General features: G+C 45.0%; 1 protein-coding gene across 2 annotated transcripts in view; it reads left to right on the top strand.

The window, feature by feature from the left end:
• Positions 1–3,862: 3,862 nt before the first annotated feature.
• LOC135700646 (branchpoint-bridging protein-like) overlaps positions 3,863–15,276 on the top strand; it is a 230,846-nt gene continuing 219,432 nt past the window's right edge. For both annotated transcript variants that reach the window (XM_065221219.1, XM_065221220.1), the window contains exon 1: positions 3,863–4,601. The gene's annotated coding sequence lies outside the window, so the exon portion shown is untranslated. The remainder of the gene's footprint in view (positions 4,602–15,276) is intronic.

A 15,276-nucleotide genomic window follows, 5' to 3' on the forward strand; every position in this document is an offset into this window, starting at 1 on the left:
AACGGATTCCTTGACGAGAGACGGCAGTTTTAGCAACGCCTGGATTTGTCTTTTCCTCAAGAGCTTGCTATTATTGTAACGCTTTCCGTAGCGTATCCCATGCTAGCTGAGAATTGTTCGAAGTGATCTGTAGTGGATCAACCAGAGCCCTTGCCTCTCCTGCCAGACATCCTTTGAGGTAGTGGAATTTCTCAACTGGCGGCAAATCGATTTTGTGGTGAATCAGAGAAGTGTAGATGTCTCTGAAGCTCAACCACTCATCTTTGTTCCCATCGAAACACTGTAGCTTTGTTTGTGGAAGACGGACATGATCAACCGCACCATGCAAAGTACTATCGCCTCCCCGAATAGTTCGATTTTGGGCGGGAACCTCTTGCAATTCGTTCGCCCTATCAATCAGGAAAGATTTGACGTCGTAGAAACGGGCTCCTGGAATGCCACAGGTTGCGAGATGTTGTGTCTCATGTTGCTTACGAAGATGTTGTTGCGGCTTCCAAACAATTACCTTTACTCAACTTCACTAAATCACTTACTTGATACACTGTCCTGTAATAATTGTACTTGCCTTGGATATAACTTACTTTGAATTCACACCCTTGCATTGACAGCTAACATTGAAATGAAAAACACACATATACTCACACACGACATGCAGTGTAGAAGACAGAAAACGAACAAGAATTAAAATTATGATCAGTTACCACCAAACCACCAGTGCGCATAGTCGAATTTATTCACTACCTCCGAAATTCACATTGTTCAGTTTTACCGCGTGTGCATCGGTCTCCCTCAGTCCGCTGGAACATTTTTCGCCAGTTTTCGCCCCCGTAAATGGTTTTGCTGACAGATTCGGCAGTGGAAACAACAGATGTCGATGATCGCATGAACCCCAGACCGACTCAACCGGGTGGGAGAGTCCGGGGCCAAGATGGTATAGTGGACCTCTTGCAGGTCTTCATTCAGGATGATGCCGTTTCTATTGCTTCGACCGTTGCCCCAAGCTTGGTGTGTTTGCGTTCAGATCGCCAGCGATGATAAAGTTCCCGCTCCTCCGGGTGAGTTTGATGATGTCTTTCCGGGGGGGCACTGACGACCCGTCCCTGCTGTTGGTTTGCTTGGGGCAGTAGGCCGCGATGATGGTGATTGGGCCAAGTGATGTGCTCACCTCCACTCCGATGGCTTCAATTGTTTTCAGCTGGTAGTTTGGTAGCAGCCGGCAACTGATGTTCCGTCTTGCAGCGATGGCCACTCCTCTAGCTCCAGAGCAGGTGCGATCAAGTCTGACGAGCCGGAAGTCGGGAAGGAATACGTTCAGTTCGGGCTTCAAATGCGTCTCGGTGATGATAGCAATGTCAACCTCCTTGATGTTGAGGAAATCGAGTAGCTCTCTATGCTTGTTCCTCAGTGAACAAGCGTTCCAATTTGCAATTTTTATAGCTTCACGGTCCATACTTGGTGACGAGTGACAAGTCAGCATGAAGCTGTTCAGATCGAGTCTTGCAGGTGCGCATGATGATGATGACCTCGGCCACGAGCGTCACAAGTTCCTCCGAGGTGAACGGAGAATCGTCGACAGATTCACCTGAGACAGCACCAGCATATGATAAACCAGGGGCGGTGGATGAACCTGGAATTGGCTGGGCCGCAGCAACAGCGAGACGATGCTGAACTGTCCGACTGTTAGGCACCATTTGGATTCCCGCAAGATTGGCTTGTTGGTTGTTGAGCGGAAGCGGGGCTAGGTTCGGAACATGTCGACGGGGCTGGAGAGCAGGGTACTGGACTTCCGTGAGTACAGGAGGCGAACGATGATTACGAAGGCGACCGATCTGGTTGTTGATTGTGGCCTTCCGACGGATATTAATGAACTCCACTTGCTTGGGACATCCGCAATTGGAGGCTTGGTGGTTTCCACCGCAGTTGACACACGTTGGCTCGATGTCATCGACTTGCTCACAGGATGCAGTTGAGTGAGCTCTAGCACACTTGCCGCAGTTTGTCTTTATGTGGCAGTTTTCGGTGCCATTGCCATATGAGAGGCAGTTCATACACTGCTTTACATCACGATGTTGGGGTTTGTAATGCTCCCAACTGATGATGACCTGAAGCAGGTCCCGAATTTTGGATCGCAGAGCCGCAAGACTGGTGGATCCCTTCGTGAAATGCACCAGGAACAACTGATCACGGAAGCTGGTGTTTTGATTGGGACGCCGGTTCATCTGGAACACGGCCTCAGGTTGGAGCCCAAGCCGCTCCAGCTAGGACTTCACCGCAGCAGCCTCGAACGACGGTAATCCACGCAAAACCTTCAGTGGCTTGCTCGATGGCAGATCATGCGTGAAGAAGTCCACGTTGTTGTTCTTCAGGAAACTTCCTATTTGTTTGTACTCCTCCAGGCTGGAGCACATGATTTTGGTACCGATGCTGCAAAGCTTGAAGCGAGGCAGCAGCTTGTGTTTTGCTAGTTCGGCACCTAGCTTGGCAATATCCTTCACCGGCGTGAAAAGCGGGGGAATTCGCTCTTTTCTTGCAATGGGAGCGGCGTCACCATCGCCATTTTCTTCCGGGAGTATTGCATACTGGTTGGCTTGCAGTACTCGTTTTCCGGCGTCATCATGCGACGCGCTGGGCTTGATTAGCACCTTCTTTGAAGGGCACGCTGCTGACTCATTGGCACGTTTACGCACCATTTGTTTCGTGTTTGCAAGTTCAATTAAACTTGCCAGAACGCGAGAAGGTGGCGACACTTCCACGGCGCAACGCGACAGCACAAAACGAAACAAAATCGAATCGAGAACTCGAGCGAAAATACGGACTGAACAGCTCGACAGTCGAGCAAAGAATCTCGTTGAAAATCATCTGTCAAAAGCGCTTTTATAGGTGCGTAGAAATATTGATGGTCGATTGGTGATAAAATTATTGAAATTTGGTCCAGGAGCAGCTGAGGTATTATTGTTCAAAATCTTTCATAATTTTGTTTCATGTTCCATTTTAGGTTTTCACAAGGTATAGTAATGAAAGACGTAGTCCTACGTCAAAAATTCATAACTCTTGGGGTTACCATACTCATGGAATAGTGAAACCTTGTTCGGCACAGCGCTTCGCACAGCTCAATCGCTCGGCATGGATTAAAAAAATCTCTTATTCTACTTTTGGTTAAATGCGCGAAAATCAAAGCTAATATGTTCTTGGCGCCACGATTTTGCTCACCCCTAGCGCTATTTCAATATATGTGGCGTTAAAAGAAACAAATTGCACCTACATAGCTCAAATTTTACTTCAACAGCACTGGATAAGGTGTCACCAATGCAATGCCTTTATTCACTGCCATTATTTGAACTCCTAACCTGTTCCATCCCACATCCTCAACCAAAAGAGCTTTCGTTTCCAAATGCGCGCCATCAACAAAGATGCTCACCCACACAGTGACAAATCCTACGCGACCAACAGATAGCTACAGCCTACATACTTCGGTGTACTAGACGGAGCTGCCGTTGCTTGCGTGGCTTTAGCTGTTCGAAACGTTGGCAACCGGCTTCACCTCAGGCAGCAACCCACAGCATCACAGAAAAGCGGAGAAAAACAAAACGACAACTGACACTACTACATACCCACATCATGGATGCTTTTCCGCCTACTCTTTACCACAAGGGTGGGTGGTTTGTGGAAGCACCAGGGTCACGGTGGTGGTGAGTTTTCCACCGAAATTCACCACGATTTTCCTTGGAGAGCGAATATCCGTTCGCTCACTCTCGCAGCATCCCAAAACACCCCCAACAAGCCGGGGTTCGGCGCTGGACGGACATCGAAGGTGCATCAACATCCAGCATCCTGTCAGTTCATCTTGGACCTCGGAGCGATTCGGATGCAATTTTTTCGACGTCTTGGAAAGGCTAGTTTGGTTGGATTGGAGTTAAGTGTGAATCAGTGGAAAAAAGGAAGAGCAATAACGCTTGACCGGTTGAACCGCAATTGCTGGTGATGGTGATGGTGATGGTGGTGGTGAAGTGAATGTAAGGTTGGAGGTTTTTTTTCCGGAGCTGAGTGCGGAAAAGTTGTGCGGTTGTGGAAATTGAAGCCAGGCGACAATTTGTGCCTCGCACAGCTGTTACGGGAGAGGAAGTTTTTTTTTTCCTCGAAACGCCAGTCGTAAGGAAATTGATTTGTTCACTCTTCTTGCTAAGGACGAAACCGGTGCGGAAGAGCCTGCGGTGTTGTGAAGCGACGGAAAGTGTGCAGTTGTAATCGTGGTAATTTTTCAACCGAATTCGGTACCACGACGGTGTGAGAAGATAAATACGCCAAAAGTAGTGTTGTAGAGGTGGGTGTGATTGAGCGAAGGGAGAGATGTGATTGGAGAAGACGTGGTTTGTTGACGAAGAGCAAGGAAAGCAACAACTGGCATAACTAGAGTGTACGATACGAGACCGGGGGCGACCGACTCGAGTGGGGAAAGTTTTGTGCGGCAAACGGACCAGCTGTTTGGAGTAAAGAGTGAAGGTACGAAGCAGAGTTCCGGAAAGGAAGCTGAGTTGCTGCTGTTCGGAGTGCCGGGGATAAAATTGAAGCGGAGGCGAGGAACACCGCGGCAGAAATTGAAAGTAAGAGGATTGTAATTTGATTTCTGGGTTGCTTCGGTGAAAATGTGATTTTATAGGTTCCCCGTTTCCCTTGAACCGATTTCCAGACGCGGCAAATGATGATGGTTTTGGGATGTATTTTATGGCGAAAGGTTGTTAAGTGGGTTCCTCAACATGAGCTGCCTGGGGGGTTTTCTAAGAGTGCCGTGCAATTATCGTTGATGGCTTGTTTATTTGATAATAAAAGTTGAATTCTTTATGGCGTTTTGAAGAAACCCGTGTGGTTCAGACGATTGAGATAGAATTTCATAAACATAGAGACAGGCGACCGAAAGGTATTATATAGAGAAAATGGATGTAATGTTGGCCTAAATGCCTCTAGTTTGGACCCACTCACTAAGATTATTTTACAGATTTCTGTACATTTTTACCGAAATATCAACAGTTGAACGTTCGGTGAACAATTTTACAGTTTTCCTGTAATTATTTACAGATATCTGTGAAAAATTCACAGATATTTGTGAAAAATTACAGGAAATCTGCGAAACTGTTTACCGAAAGTTCAGCTGTTGAGATTTCGGATAAATTTTACAGATTTCTGTACAAATTTCCAAGTGTGCATACACAAATTCAGCAATCGATTAAATTTTCAATAGCAACGAAAAATATCCATGATGACCGTCTCAATGACGCGTTCATCTAGATAAAATTGATAAATAGCAGATTTTTAGCAATGGGCCCAATCTTAGATCCATAGGCCGCTTTATCTTAATGTTCAATGTTTTGAAAGTAAGTATCATAGTTAAGGTGCACCGGAGCAAGTTGAAATGGTACGTGTATCTCTTAGGGGAAGTGAATATTCACTGTTATTATTTAGAAATAATCTCAGTGATTATTCACTTCCGCTAAAAGATACATCGACCGCTTCAACTTCCTCACGCGTTTCAACTTGCCTGGTGTAGGATAATGGATTTTGGTTTGACCTATTCATGTCATATCTGCACTGCGTCTAAACGTATGCCGTGTTTTTTTTTATGAATATAACATATGGACATGAAAAATGTGTGTTTGGTGCAAAAGTCTAACTTTCTAGTTTCTAATAGGATCGGGCGATATTGGATCGATCTTTTTCATCCCGATTTCTGATTTTTCGGATCGATTCTTTATTTACGAAAAGATATCTTCTTTCGATCTTTTCGATCTTAAAAAAAAAATAGGTGGTAAATTTTTAAAGTGTATTTACATCGAAAAAACGATTTACTCTCACCACAGACTGCGTTGTAAATTTAACGAACATAACTTCAACATCAGCATCGCTCCCTATTTGCGTTTCCGATATTTACGAATACAGCAACATTTGAAGGTTTGGACTACCTCCCTCCTGTGCTCATTGCTACTTACGACAACATTTAATTGAATATTATTAAGGAACGAATTTCTTGGGGTACGAACGTAAACAAGCGTTTTAAAACAAAAATCAAACGATCGATCTACCAAAGATCGATTCTTTGGTACCGATTTAATCAGTGGATCGATTCTAAAGCCAAATATAAGTTCGATCCATCAAGATCGATATTTCTCTGAAGATCGCCCAATCCTAGTTTCTAATAAAACTAAGGCTTGTACTCGAAAAAAATGCACCATTTCTATCCGCGTGTAACTTTTTTATCCGTGGGTAAAAATTGATGAAAATCTGGGTATAACTAGTTTGGACTGAATTGTTTAACAATTGGTTCAGTGGTTATTGAGATGTCATCGAAACAAGAAGAAAATCACCGGAGAATTTTGCGCGCCGTCATGAAAAATCCGACTGCGACCATGACATGGATCGGAAGACAACTGGGAATCACCCATACAACTGTGTCTCAGGTGGTAAAATCGTTTAAAAAGTCCCAGACGACCGAGCGGCGGGCTGGAAGTGGAAGAAAATCAAAGACAGCTGACCCTGTGAAGGCCCGGAAGGTGTTGGATTATTTCAAGCGTAATACGAACCTTTCGATTCGCGACGCGGCTCTGAAGGCAAAGTGTTCCGCCTGGTTCGTTCAGCAAACCATGAAACGAGCTGGGCTTCGTGTATTCAAGGTCCGGAAGGCACCGAACCGGCGTGATCAACATGAGTTGTATCGAGAGTGGTTAACGAAACCGATGTGTGTCGTTATGGATGACGAAACCTACATCAAGGCAGACGCAAAGCAGATACCGGGGCTGGAGTTCTACGTTGCCAAATCACGGTTTTATGTTCCGGAAGACATAAGGAAGAAGAAAGTGGACAAATTCGCCAAAAAATACTTGCTCTGGCAGGCCATATGCCAATGCGGTAAACTGAGTAAACCGTACATCACAATGGGTACCATCAACAGCGAAATTTACCGGACCGAGTGCTTCCAGAAGCGTCTGTTGCCCTTCCTGTGGTCCCACGGAGGCGAGACATTATTTTGGCCGGACCTGGCATCGTTCCATAACGCGCGATCGACGTTGGATTGGTACAGAGACAATAACGTTGTTTTTGTACCAAAAACCGCCAACCCCCCAGATTCACCAGAGATTCGTCCGGTGGAAAGATTTTAGGCCATAATGAAGGCCAAAGTTCGAAAATCGACCAAGGTGTTTAAGAACGAGCTGGAGTTGAAGAAAGAATGGATGAAAGTGACCAAAAAGGTCAGCTCCACCATTGCACAAAATGTAATGAGGGGTCTTAAGGGAAAGGTGCGGGCTTTCAGTGATGGAAAGGAAATTGAATAAAGTAATTATGCCGAAACATAATCCATATGTATTAATTCATTCCCTGAAAGTTTTAAGAAAATCCGACTTAAAATAAACTTTTGGCGAACACTTTTGCCTGGTGCATTTTTTTTTCGAGTACAGGCCTTAAAGAATAAACAATGTTCTCAAACTAGGGTTTTATTGAAACGCGGGTTCATAATCACACAAGCACTCCTGAGTATTTGCGCTAATTGGAAACAGTAGATAGAGATTCTTTCTCTATGATGCACGGTATATGCATTTAGGAAAACATCCGACGTCCCTCCTTCTTTACATATTTTGCACAAAAAATACATTAGAAGTCCCTCCTTTTTTGCATTTTCTGCACCAAAAATACTTTCTAAGCATCGCTTAGTCACCGCTTCGGACTTCGTGGCACTTGGTCATGCAGTGAGCAGGAGCATGAGGTAGTAGTAGTAAATTACGTTTATTGCTGTTAATTATGAATTTACATTGTTTTAACATTTTACTTGATTAACCTATCAGACTCTTCATCTTTGTTTCATTTGTTATTCTAATTTACGTATTCACGTTTTTCTACTAGTCTACATAATATCTCTTGGGGGTCTGTATGTTTGAATTGAAAAAAGTGATAACCTACCTAACTACGAGTATGACTTAGCCTAACGTGCTAGATCACGTATGATCTGATGAGTTGATCTCAGACAGGTGTCTATGAACCTTTCCAGGATAAAAACTCTCCGTTCTTCTAATGTCTGATGGTGGTGGATCTCAGAATTTCTGGTTCGCGGGGGACTGTTTAGGATCATCCTCAGGATCTTGTTTTGGATCCTTTGGAGTTTAAGGTGATTGCATTTGGCGTAACTCTCCCAGATTGGCATCCCATATTCTATTACGGGAAGGATGATTTGTTTGTAGACAGCAAGCTTATTTTTCAGGGACAGGGTAGACTTTCTGTTCATGAGTGGATACAACGATCTTATCAAGATGTTGCTCTTGGTTTTGGTTTTATCAACGTGCTCCATGAAAATCAGCTTGCTGTCTAGTGTTAAGCCGAGGTAGACTACCTCTTTCGACCATTCCACCACTGTGCCGTTCAGGCAGACCTTATTATTCTCCGACGGAACAAGTCTGGGAGATTTAGAGTGTGAACAGATGATGACCTGGGTCTTTGACGCGTTGATACGGATCTTCCAACTATTGAAATATTCAGACAGGACGTCCAGGCCTCTCAGAAGTTTGGCAGTCAGAGCTCCGATGACCCTACCCTTGTAGACGATGGATGTGTCATCTGCGAACAGAGACAACGATCCACCATCAGGGAGAGCCGGCATATCGGAGGTGAACAGGTTGAATAGGATGGGGCCAAGGATGCTTCCTTGTGGAACCCCGGCACCGATGTTGATAGCATCCGATGTGATGCCATTCAGAGAGACTCGGAACATCCTGTTCGAAAGGTAGTTATTAATTATCTTCACTGGGAAGATTGGAAGACCATAGTGCTGCAATTTGAACACCAAGCTGTGGTATATATTAGAGTTACACAGCACAGAGCTGGATGGTAATTGGTTAGGTAAAAAATAGTTAGAATTTTCATGACCTGATGGATGACTAAAATAATTGCCGGGGATCAATAACTTTAGCACTTGTTCCACCTGATCATGTAAGTAAGGCAACAGTAAGAGTGGTGGTATCTCATTGGTTCCGGGCAGATAATATGTTACCCCGGCTCCCACGAATTCTGCATCTCTTATATAGCCTTACAATGCTAGACTAGAGTCAAGCTCAACAGGGTCTTCTTTCCCCGCTAGTGTTTCCAAGCCCGTTCCCTTGGCTGTGGTTTCGCTAGATAGTAAAAAGGGACAGAGGGAATCTCGTTAATCCCTCCAGCAGTAGCAGCAGACGAATTAATCCAGCAGTAGAAGCAGCAGCCGCAATAGAAGCAGCGCATCCGTGGGAAGCTGCATCACCAATTCGTGTAGCCGTGGCCGAGGCTGGAAACCTCGGTCCGGTCACGACACAATCCATAATGCGAACGCTTTTTCAACGTCCAACAACGCCATGGCAGATGTTTTCGACACAGACTTGTTCCGTCTGAGAATGTTTGTCACTCGAGTCAGCTGGTGGACGGTCGAACGACCTTTCCGAAAACCAAACTGCTCCTCGAGTAACAAGTTGTTTTCATAGGCAGATGTTAGGAGCCGGTGATAGACTTCTCTTTCGAACAGTTTTGATAACCCTGAGAGAGGATAACTTGAAGGAGAGGACGGATCCTTCCCAGGTTTCCAGATGGGTTTGACTTTAGCTGACTTTCAGCACGAGGGGAAGGAGCTAAGTCGGAGGCACAGATTAAAAATCAGTGCCAGATGGTTGTAGAATGTGGAACTCAAGTGTTTGATTTCCAGATTCAGGATGTTTTTGAAACCTGGGGTCTTCATGTTTTTAGATGATTTCATATAGGCCAACCTGATGGAGGTTGGTTGCGTTTACAGCAACCTCAGCTTCGTGAGGGCTGACGATTTTTTGTTCGAGATTATGGGAGCCGGCGAAGTGTTGACCTATCGCGGCAGCCTTCTCTTCAGGAGTTATCAGATGAACCACTGGGTCGCCGGGACGATCCAGTGGGGTCAGTGGTGGAATGGGTCTTGGCTTATTTTTAAGCATTTTCGTTAGTTTCCAGAAGGGCTTTGTACAATCTGGGAGAGAGCGGATCTTGTTAGCAAAATCTTGATTTCTGAGGTCCACCATCCTGGCTTGGATGGTTTTTGTTAGGTGATTACAGTGAGTCTTAAGGACAGGCAGACCAGAGCGTTGGTACTGCCTTTGGATGGTGTTACGGAGTCTTATAATGTCTTTGGTAGATCTGTCAAGGCTCAGAGTATTGCTCACCTGTCTGGATACTGGCACGTGTTGTTCCCTAGCCCGGGATATCACCTCCTCGATGGAGCGCAGACACCGGTCAACGTCTTCGGGCGTCTCCAGGAGGACACCGTAGTCGACAGTGGAGTCGACACAGTGTTGAAACTGATCCCAGCTGACGCGATGGTAGTTGCATCGGGAAGCTTGGAATCGGTTGACGGATGAGCCCACATCGGCCACCACCGGATAGTGGTCCGAACTCAGCTCCTGATGGGTCAGAGGTTGCGAGATGTTGTCTTCCATATTGCTGACGAAGATTTCGATGGTGGAGTGTACGCCAGACCAGCTCAAGCGGGTGGGAGAGTCTGGCGATATTATGATGTAGTGAGCCTCTTGCAGGTCGTCGTTCAGGATTGTGCCGTTTTGGTTGCGTCGATTGTTGCCCCAAGCCTGGTGTTTGGCGTTCAGGTCACCAGCGATTATGTACTTCTCACGGCGTCGAGTTAGTCTGATGATGTCTCTCCGCAGGTCTGTTTCCGACCCGTCCTTGATGGTGTCTTGTTTAGGACAGTAGGCCGCAATGATGGTAATAGGGCCGGCAGGAGTGGAGACTTCCACACCCACCGCTTCGATCATCTTCAGCTGGAAACTCAGTAGCAGTCGACAGCCAATATTTCTCCTTAATGCGATAGCCACTCCTCGTCCGCAGGAGCTGGTCCAGTCTAGCCTTACGAGCCGAGAATCGGGGAGGTGAACAATTATCTTCGGCTTCAGGTGTGTTTCGGTGAGGAAATCAACGAACTCAATAATTTTGCTCTTGAGCGAGCAAGCGTTCCAGTTGACTATTTGGATGGCTTCACGGTCCATACTTTTGCACGAGGAACATAACTGCACGAAGCTGTTCAGGTAGTGTCTTGGTGGTGCGCAAGATTATGATCACATCAGTCACTAGGATCACTAGTTTGTCGCTTGTGAGTGGAGAATTGTCTTCTGACTCACCTGACACAGCACGGGCGTACGATAACCCCGGGGTAGTAGAGCTGGACCGTAGCATCAGTGAGGCGATGCTGAACTGAACGGTGGCTGGGACCCGCTTGATCTGATGTTGGATTCGCAACGGGATTTAGTGGAAGCGGTGCTAGGTTCGGGACAACACGACGAGCCGGAAGTACAGGAAACGTGCCCTTGTTGACAATAGGAGCACGAGGAGTCCAGGTTGGTTCCTCGTGGATGCCTGTTGTCGGATCTGGATGAAGGCCGCTAGCTTGGGACATCTCCTATCGCTGCCCAGATGGTTGGAATCACAGCTCACGCACTTGGGTTCAGCTTCTTCTTCCTTCTTGCAGACGGTAGGATTGTGAGCCCCAGTACATTTGCCACAACGAGCCTTCATGTGACAATTTTTCGTACCGTTCCCAAATGCCAGACAATTAGTGCACTGTGTTACGTCACAGTGCCGAGGGCGATACTGCTCCCACTGAATCACGATGTAGAACAGCGCGCGAATCAGCCGCAGAGCAGCCACACTGGTAGAGTCCTTATCGAAGTGCACCAAATACAACTGGTCCCGGAATGCATTGGTTTCATCACGTCTCGCAATGGGAAAAATGTTGATTGGTTACAGATGAATTCCACTTTAATCTCCGCAACAGGGAGATTTGGAAGACCACGGATCACCATTTTCAGTGGTTTTCTTCCAGGGACGTCGTGAGTGTAGAACTCAAACCGGTTCAGCTGAAGAAAAATGTCAACAGCGTTGTAGTCCGCCAGCGTCGAGCGCAAGATTTTGATCCCCACGCTGCACAGCTTGAACAGTTGATGGATTTCAAAATGTAGAAAAATGTGAAAGAGTTAGGGATTTAGGAATTATCTTAGACTCTAAACTAACTTTCATAGGCCATTAGAACACAATTATTCACAGGGCAAATAACATGCTAGGCTTTATAAAACGCTTTTGCTATAACTTTCAGGACCCATACACAATTAAAACACTATGTCATTACAATGTCTCGGCATAACCTAAAACAATATTTTTACTCCATAAGGCATTATAACTCATAAAAATAGGAAAGCTGACACTGCTTAATTTTTATTAAAGAAAAAATTATACTTTTAATCTTTTGCCCAAAGTTGACAAAATAAATAAATAAATTTAAGAAAACAAAACTGTATTCTAATATGTACTAGTCTACATTGGTTGACGAAATAAATAAATAAATAAATTTGACTTTCAGCCAGCTCATTCCTCAGCAACGCGAGTTCCTTCGTCGAGGTGAACAGTGGGGGCACTTTTTCCCGTTTCTCAACTGGATCTATATATGCTTCTTCGGGAAGTGCCGAGGACGGATTACTCTGAAGCAACCTTTCCGTGTGGTTGCTGGCACCAGCTTGCCTTTTCGGGGCATCTTGATCGATCCATATTTGGATTTTAATTACATCTATAAATAACAAAATTACAAGCGATCAAAACCTAACACTATTTCACCCAAAAGGTAAAGGGTGATACGGTCAAAATTTGGTCAATATCAACTTGACGTATTTCTTTCAATTTTGCATTTAAAAAACCTGAACACCCCTCATTTTGAAGGTGTGTGTGTGTAGAATGTTGCTCCTGTTTTGATTTTGGAATTCACTCTTCAGTTGTCAAAATGCCGTCCAAGCAAGAAGAGCAGCGTATCAAAATTTTGCTCGCGCATCGCGAAAATCCGAGCTACTCGCACGCAAAGTTGGCAAAATCGCTAAAAGTTGCCAAATCAACCGTTACAAATGTAATTAAAGTGTTTGGGGAACGTTTGTCGACAGCCAGGAAGTCTGGATCGGGGGGAAATCGAAAACCGGAAGCCGCTGAGACGACAAAGAGAGTTGCCGGTAGTTTCAAGCGAAACCCTAACCTCTCTCTCCGAGATGCCGCAAATAAGCTGGGTGTATCGTCTACAACCGTGCATCGAGCCAAAAAACGAGCCGGACTATCGACTTACAAGAAGGTAGTGACTCCAAATCGCGATGATAAACAAAATACGACGGCCAAAGCGCGATCCCGGAGGCTGTACACGACGATGCTGACGAAGTTTGACTGCGTGGTAATGGACGACGAAACCTACGTCAAAGCCGACTACAAGCAGCTTCCGGGACAGGAGTTTTATACGGCAAAAGGAAGGGGAAAGGTAGCAGATGTTTTCAAGCACATGAAACTGTCAAAGTTCGATGAACGATTTCACCGATTTACACGCGTTTTCCCTTGACCAAATTTTGACCGTATCACCCTTTAATCATCATTGTTTGGCTCGATAGGGCACACTTTAACAAGTAGGACACAAACAATATAATATAAAACGGCATCACTGTTGAGTGTTGACATTTAGCCAATCGTTGCCTACTCGATTAAATACTCGGTTGAATACTTTGTTAACCGGTTTCGAGGATCGTTCGAAAAACATCTGTAAATATTCTCTAAACCGTGAATCCCTTCAAATCTAGAAAACTCAGTCCGGCTCATCCGGTTTGTAGCACTTGTACGTTCCAGCTGCTCATGTTTCCATCCAGAACGGCTTCTATTCGGGCTTCACTTCAATCAGGTTCTATCAAGTGGCCGCTTGAGAGTGTGTTGTCATTACGGAAGTCGGGTTACCTCCAGCGACAATTGATCAAAAGTCTGGAAGATCTGGTCATCCAATACGACGGTACAGTTTGGAATGCGATCGGCGAAATCGTTGAGTCTTCTTATGGTGCAGACTGATTGGATCGCATAATCATGAAAAGCTGGTCGCATCAAAATTAAGCCGGCTGCGGAGGAAATTTTGAAGAAGTCTGGCGGGATAATGCTATGAAAATTAGAAGCTGCCCAAACTGGGGCTTACCGAGCGAAACGGTTTCGATTGAGGATGGAATAATATATAAAAATGCCCGTCAGTTGCCTTTGATGATAAATTTGGAAGGCCACGCCATCTCATCAATATCAAACAAATGGATCCCCAATATGCCTCGGATGAACCTCGATAAACCCTTTATTCCAGAAAACGCTGCTTATTTTTGGACTAAATGTTATATACTATCGTGGGTATCCGATCTCGAAGCGTACAACGAAGGATCAGAGCAGGATTTTATAGGGACTTCATAGGGATGTAGACATAATTTAGAAAGAAATCCCAGTACTGTTGTGAGATGTGAATACGTATTAACCTCACATATTCCACCAGACTTGGACTGGTGCACGATTGCCTTAGAGCAATAGCAAAATCAATAGCGGATCATTGCAGAAATGCAATTACATTCTATTCTATTCCACGAGTCCGATATCAAGCACATCTCCGTCACCAGATCCGGGTATTTTGCAGATGCATCGCTCTCTCTATCGTTCTGTACAACGAGCTCGTATCAAGGGTCCTCAGTGCGATGGGTGGTCTACCGATCGGTAAGGCCTTGGTCATTACTAAAAAAAAAAGGCTTCATTAAAAACTGGTTCGAGGTTGTTGCTCCTAGGATCGGGAAGAATTTGATAGGCAGCAGGTGGCAATTTGATCCATCATTGATCAAGCTACGCCTTCGTTTCTGTATATCTGCAAGGAATCACCACTTCATCGATTCGGAATCTAGTGGACGGGTTCAATTTGCTTGATAGGTTTTATGGCTTTCACTTGCTCTTCCACTTCCCGAAGGGAAGCTGATTGCTCGCCATGATCTATCAGAGAAATCGAGAATGAAAACACAATCACAAAAGTTGTAGCTTTCGGGGTTGCCAAACTCATGGATTGTTGACACCTTGATGACACTTTGATAGACATGTTCAGCACAGTGCTTAGCACAGCTTTCGGTACAGCTCACTTCGATTAAGGTGTGCAGAGTTGAATACGCCTTGATTTAACCACACATATTATTTGATTTGCACCCCAGTATAGCCGACGAAGACGTAGTTTTACGTCACTTTTTGTTCAGCATTTTTTGAGTAAAATTATTCAAAATTTCACTGAATCAAGTAGAGAGTATATAAAATCACAGTAGGCATTGGTTGACAGGATAAGTTTATTTGTTTACATTGTGGCTTCAACGGTCGAAGCGAAAATCCCAGTCTATCCGCTCCTGGAAGTTTTCGATTAAATTCCTAGACAGGAATTTT

The sequence above is a fragment of the Ochlerotatus camptorhynchus genome, unplaced genomic scaffold (assembly GCF_037179485.1).
Source record: "Ochlerotatus camptorhynchus isolate MF236.1 unplaced genomic scaffold, CSIRO-AGI_Acam_v1.1 ptg000140l, whole genome shotgun sequence".
In the NCBI taxonomy this organism is placed as follows: Eukaryota; Metazoa; Arthropoda; class Insecta; order Diptera; family Culicidae; genus Ochlerotatus; species Ochlerotatus camptorhynchus.